The sequence below is a fragment of the Mesoplodon mirus genome (genome assembly GCF_964341445.2).
Source record: "Mesoplodon mirus genome assembly, chromosome: 10".
NCBI classification, from domain to species: domain Eukaryota; kingdom Metazoa; phylum Chordata; class Mammalia; order Artiodactyla; family Ziphiidae; genus Mesoplodon; species Mesoplodon mirus.
Window position 1 is genome coordinate 30,402,353 of NC_138986.1, and position 6,911 is coordinate 30,409,263.

The following is a 6,911-nucleotide window of genomic DNA, read 5'->3' on the forward strand; positions in this document are numbered from 1 at the left end:
TTCTTTGCATTTTGACCCATCCTCATGGTGTTAGCATATTCATCTACATAAGTGATTTCCAGTGACATTTTTTCTCTGTTTTCACCTCTCTTAAATTCCATTCACATTCTTTAACTCCATTCTGACCACCTCTCTTAGGTATCTCATAGATGATAATGTTCTAAAAAAATCTTAGGGCTGATGCCTGCTTAAGTAAATATGGTCATAACACACACACACACACACACACACACACACTCAAACACTTAGCCACACACAGACACCTCTAACAAAGGCATTCTTAAAAAGATATTTGGATGTATTGAATAAAAATACTAACAACTGGGAAGAGGATTTCTTGAGTTACTGGACCTGGAGGCATGAAGTAGTACTTGGAGGAGGAAAGAAGATATTTTAACAATCTCCTAAAGAATTTCCAGGCCACTTGATGATAAGTCAAAGGAGAAAAATAATAGGGATGAACTGCATGATATTAATTTACCTGTCCTCAAATATCTTGTGACACCTCATATAAATATGGATCGAACAACACTGACGATAGCTTTGCTCAGCTATAAGAGTTGTGAGCCCTTGTTTCCCTGCTCCTCTCATGTACTTTTCTTTTTTTTTTTTATCCCAGATGTTAATTTTTAGAAAGATATGCTACCCTTTACTTATTCCTGTTGAACTCTCGAAATTCAGCTGGAGACTCAGGAATTCTTATGCTAAGGTCATTTTACACTATAATTTCAATCTTTTTAATAAAATAAATAATAAAGAATGAAAACATTTTAGGAGATTGCTAATATTGAGTTTTTCATTATACTGTTTGAAGATGAGTTTCCTAAGAGAGTCTGATTTTTATGAACAAAGAGAAAAGAGGCAAAGAAGGCCAATACTCATTTCTTATGATAAAGTGGCAGCTTATATATCTTCTAGAATCAGAAGTGCAAACTTAAATGCAGTTACCCAGGATGACTAACGAGCCAGAAGGGCTTTATAATTGAAGGGCGGGTATAACAGACATATAACATATTTGAATTCCAGAAGGCTAAAATGGGGGTTTTCATAGACAACTTTACAAGGACACTCACGTGGTTACCAGTGATAGGACAGGAATTTAATGTTTTGGACATCAGACCTTACATAGAGTAACCCTTCAGGTTTCTTTTTTGTTTGACTTTCATTCCCCACCCACCTGCATTTAGCCTGCCTTTCTCTTATCTGTAATTAGGAGGTCCACCATAGCAACTTCAAGATTACAGGTAAGGTTCCATGTGTTAGAATTGAAAAGCCAGAGCTAAAGAAATCTAAGACTTAATTAAAAATATAAGAAATGGTAGATTTTAAAGCAAAGAATGTGAGGCCTAAAATAAATTATTCCTACAAGACTTTACATCTATTATTAATTCTTACAACCCTCATGGCATTGGTAAGTACTAATAATGCTTCATGTTATAAAAAGTATCACATTTGATATATTTACCACTGAAATGAACTTCTCAGGGACAGAAATCATGCTTACTCACCATGATGTATTTCTAATTTATGGCACAGTGCCTGAAACAAAGCTGCTGAATGAACTAAAAAAAATTACTAAGAACAGAGAGAATGGGTGCCCAGAATAGGTGTCTGTTTGTATTTGGGACATGATAGTTCTGTAGATCCTACTGTACAAGATATAAATCTTTCACTGACCAGATCACGCTTCCAATATGACCATATATGAATTTAGATTTAAGTATCTTAGCAATTCATAGAACATATCAGTGAATTGTGAGAGCTTTGTCATTTGGACATGACGGAAAAGCAATTGCTTATAATTTACTCCTGCTGGGAGACATCTGTATAAATATGCTCTTGACTATATGAAAATAGAAGTAGGAGGTATGTAGTTGGAGGGCAGATATGTGCCTTACTATTAAGTCCTAACTCATGCCTCATGGTTAGGAACCTATTCATCAGTTAAACATCTCACTAATTTGAAAGGAATCCAAATATACTAGAAAAGATGATAAAGTGATAGTACAAGAAATTAAGTGAAAGAATATGTACCCTCTGCCCCGTTTATGGAATAAGATGTTATGAATAGAATGGCCTCCTTTTGTTTTTCCTTCCAATTGCATTCTTCTCCTTTCCCTGTTTGCTTTTATTAGAGGAAGTCATTATCCTAAGGTTATTTTAGATCATTCCCATGACTTCTTGGTAGTTTGTTAATATGTACATAAATATCTTAGTACTATTTTGCATTTTTTAAAATTTTGTATACGTGGCATCAAATTATACATATCCTTGTGCATATTTCTTATTTTTACATAAGAAATTTTGAGCTTTATCTATGTAAACAAGCATCAATCTACCTCATGCATTTTCACAGTGTATGTTGTACAGTTGCCTTAGTGTGCCAGTTATTCAGCTATTATCTCTCAGCTCCAAACCCACCTTTCTGTATTCTTCTTTGTGATGATGAGGCGGGGACTAGGCAAACATATTCCTCCTTTGTCACCTGGCTCCCTGTTAGGTTCTGCCAATAGAGGAAGCTAGAGGGAAACAGAAGATTGGACGAGGAGTGGAGAGACTTCCGTTTGCTCACCTGTCAGTGTTGTCCCATCAACAATACTGTACCTAACAGGAGTAGTTTGTTCCAGAAGCACTTGGTTCTAGTTTTCAGTTTTTTCCATACTTTCAGAACCAGTGTCATTACCCTCTATCAAAAATACCGGCACCAACAAGTGTCTCCTCAAGGGATGAGTGCCAGTGCTGTGGAAGCCCTCCTCTGAGGTGCTGGCTTATCAGCAGCAGTTGGAGAGTACCCTCTCCCTAGGGCTCTGAGCCTCAGCTCCACAGCGCTCCCTGGAAAGCGTCCAGCTCCTACACTCTCCTCTTCCCTTTGTTCACGTATGGAGTGGTAGCTGCTTTCCTCAGTTATCCTGTCTGTGTTACCTCAGTGTTCCTTTTTTGTCCTTCATTCATCAAATACCTGTTTAACCAAATCCCTATGTTAAATTCTCTTAAAATAACTGGTGTGGATTCTGTTTTCCTGGCTGCACATCATCTGACACAATGGATAAGACAATATTCATTTGTCTTCTCTCCTACTGACGAATATGGTGGGCATGGCCAAACCCACTGCACTGAAATCTTGGGTAAGCTTGATAATATAGTAAAGGACAAAACGTGGAAGCAGTCAACTGTGATGCAGTGGTGGTCCCAGGCATGTTGTCAGGGCCTCTCACACAGACATCAGTAAAAAAGCAGCAGGCCCATTCTCTGGCTTCCTCTGAGCTGCTATGCTCTTCACTACAGGAGGGCTGCTGAAACCATAAATTTTGGGTGCACCTCTGGGAGAAGAGGCTTTGTGGACACATATATCGTTGATCTCAAATATATACTTTGTGGAACTTATGTGAATTCTCAATGACAAACTGAATCAAAAGGTAACATCAGCTGACTCTGAATCACCAGTTTCAACATTCTTTGTCCCTGTGTTTGTTTCTGTGGTTTAGTCCAGCTCAATGGATGCTTAGGTTTTTTACTTTTGGGTTTTTTACCTATTATACTTATTATTAATATTATTTCCTATTATAAATAAAGCTTCTCTGAGCATTCTTGTACATATCTCCCTGTGCATCTTAAGAAGTCCAACCACTTATTTTGGATTCCTACAACTGGTCAGGAAGGTCTTGTGCAGGATGGTAATGATGAATAAAACAAACGTTTCTTTTCTAAGAATCTCAGTCTGGGAGACAGAGCATCACCATCATCATTGTCACTCATTATCATAATAATCAAATATTGAGGTCTTCCCTGGTGGCGCAGTGGTTGGGAGTCTGCCTGCCGATGCCAGGGACACGGGTTCGTGTCCCAGTCTGGGAAGATCCCACATGCCGTGGAGTGGCTAGGCCTGTGAGCCATGGCCACTGAGCCTGCACGTCTGGAGCCTGTGCTCCACAACGGGAGAGGCCACAACAGTGAGAGGCCCACGTACCTAAAAAAAAAAAAAAAAAAAAAAAAAAAAAAAAAAAAAAGAGCAAGTAGAATATGCCTTACACTGTCTTATGCATTTTCAAGTATCTCATTTAATACATGTAACGAACATCACAGACTATTATAATGGGTCAATTTTGCCTTGGAAGACAAGAGAGTTGTCAGAGACCAGTTGGGTAAGTCAATCAGAACATCCTAGGTAGAGACAGTCATGCATACAAAGACATGGAAGAATGGCATGCTGCAAGTAGAGACCAATATATTGAGGCTGGGGGAGGGTAAAAGGAGAAGGGTAAGGAGAGACAATGAAAAAATATGAGGCCAGAAAGATAGGTGAGGACCAGATCGTTGAAGCACAAATGAAGTCTGGACTTTATCCTGAAGCTAAAAGAACCATTGAGGGATTTTAGAGTCAAGTGTCATGATGAACTAAATAGTTTTAAAAATTACTTTGCACCTTTATATACACCTATATATACAGAATGGATAGACAACAAGGTCCTACTGTATAGCACAGAGAACTATGTTCAATATCCTGTGACAAACCATAATGGAATGGAAAACAAAAATGAATGTATATATATATGCATAACTGAATCACTTTGCTGTACAGCAGAAATTAACACAATTTGTAAATCAACTAAATTTCCATTAAAAATTACTTTGCTAGTAGTTTGGAGGATAGATAAGAAGGGAAAATTCTAAATGTAGGGTAGCCATATAGGAGACAATTCTAATAGTTCCCTCAGGGTAGTGGTGGCAGAATAGCACATCGAGAAACATCAAGGACGCCAAGGTCAATACAACTGGAGCCAAATGAACATGGAGGAAATCACTAGGAGTTGATGTTAGAAGTAACAGAAGGCTGGATCTTGTAGGCATTGCAAGAACTTGGCTTTTTACTCTTAAAAGTGAAGTAGGAGGCCTTTGGAAGTTTTTGAGCAGATTGACACAATTAGTTTTACATTTTAATAGGATCACTCTAACTGCTGTTGTGCAAAAGTATAAGAAGTGGTACCAGAAACAGGTAGCAGGGTATTGGAATAATCCAGGACAGAGATGATGGTGGGCTTGGACCAGAGTTGCAGTAGTGAAAGACCTCCTGATTGAACATGTATAGAGTGAGAGACAAAGATAGAAGGAAGGATAAATCCAAGGGCTTTGGCCTCAACAACTGGTAGTTTACAGAAGCCATTAACTGAGATCTGAGACTAACTTCAGGAGTGTCGGAAATGGAAGGTCAGAAGCTCAGTTTTGTTTATGTTGATTTGAAATGCCTTTATATATCCAACTGGAGATTCTGAGCAGACAAAATTTTTAGGACACAGAAGTCTGGAGTTCAAGGAGAAGTCTGAGATAGAGATCTTTGAATCACTAACATATAAATGGTATTTAAAGCCACAAAATGGATAAGTGTAGATAGGAACAGAAGATTTCTAAGAATTGGACTCCAAGGCAAACATCGTTGAGAGGTTAGGGATGATGAGAAGGAAGCAGGAAGAAAAAAGCCCACAAAAAAACTCTGAAGTAAATAAGTACAAAAACCAAGAAGAAAGAATGAGGAAAACCAGGATATTGTGGGTGAAGAAAGTGCCTCAAAAATGAGGTAGTGGCAGCTGTGTCAAATGCTGCCAGCATGTCAACTAACTTAGTAACGCAGAGATCAGTGGTGACCTTGACAAGGCGGTGAAGTCATGGGGACAAAATCCTGATGGGAAGGAAGGAATTAAGACAGAGAGTATACACAACCATGTAGAAGAGTTCTTTTGTACAATAGAACAGAGAAATGAGACAGGAACTGGAAGGGGTTGTCAGATCAAGAGATGGCTTTGTTTTGTTTTTATTTAAGGTAAGAAATACAACAGGATATTTGTATGCTGATGGAATTAACCCAAAAGACAAAGAAAAATTGATGATAAGGAGGAAGAGAGAGAATTTCTAAAGCAATGTCTTTGGGATCCGGTGGACAAAGATAGGGAAAGGATGTAGAGAGGGGCATGAGCAGTCATTGATAGTGAGAGGAGGGGAGGTGGACTTGATAGGCATGGATGCTGGCAAGTGGATTGATGCTTTGTAAGGAGCTCGTGGAAGTCTATTTAGTTGGATAAACAATCCTGGAGTTCAGGAGAGAAGTTTGAGCTAAAGATAGCGACAGTAGTTTTCAGTTCATAGAGGGTAGTTAAAGGTATGAAGTAGAAAAGGATCTGCTATGGGGGCAAGATGACGGTAGAATACAGAATGAAAAGTAATTAATAATGTGGCTACTGACCATAAGTGCATTCAGAGTTCAGAGAAGTGAACAGCAACAGAGGTGAGAGGTGAGAAACTTGAGTTGGAAGGTCAGGATTTAACGAGGAATCAACCCAGGATCAGAGCGGTAGTAAGTGTATTAAAATATAATAAGAAAGGTGGTCTTAGCTAAGAACAGGAAAGATAAAATGGGACTGAGTGGGAGAAGGCTCTGATTGTCTTCCTTGATTCGACATACACATGGGAAGCATTTCACTTAATGAGAGCAAGGGTTAAGGGAACTCAATAGTTTGCAGTATTGATTGAAGATTAGGTTGGGAGGAGTGAGATCAGAAGGGCTGATGGAGGGCCTGTAAGAGTAACTCTTGGCCACAGAGTCAGGACCCTGATGATAAAAATAGAAAGCAGGTTTTATAATGGATATTGGAACTAACGACCTGGGGAGAGTCAACAAACTTAGAGATTTTATTCTACGGGCCCTTCTCTCATTTAAAATTTGTACCTTACATATTTAAAGGCAGAATTATATTTATTTTAATACAAAACTTTAGACTCTAAACTTCCTAATCCCACAATAATTTTGAACTGTCATTCAAATTATGTACTTGAATGTTTACGTTCAAACCTCGTTTAAATAATTTGCATCCACAATCCTTATTCCTTATGTACAAATGAGGCAAAGACATTACTAATGA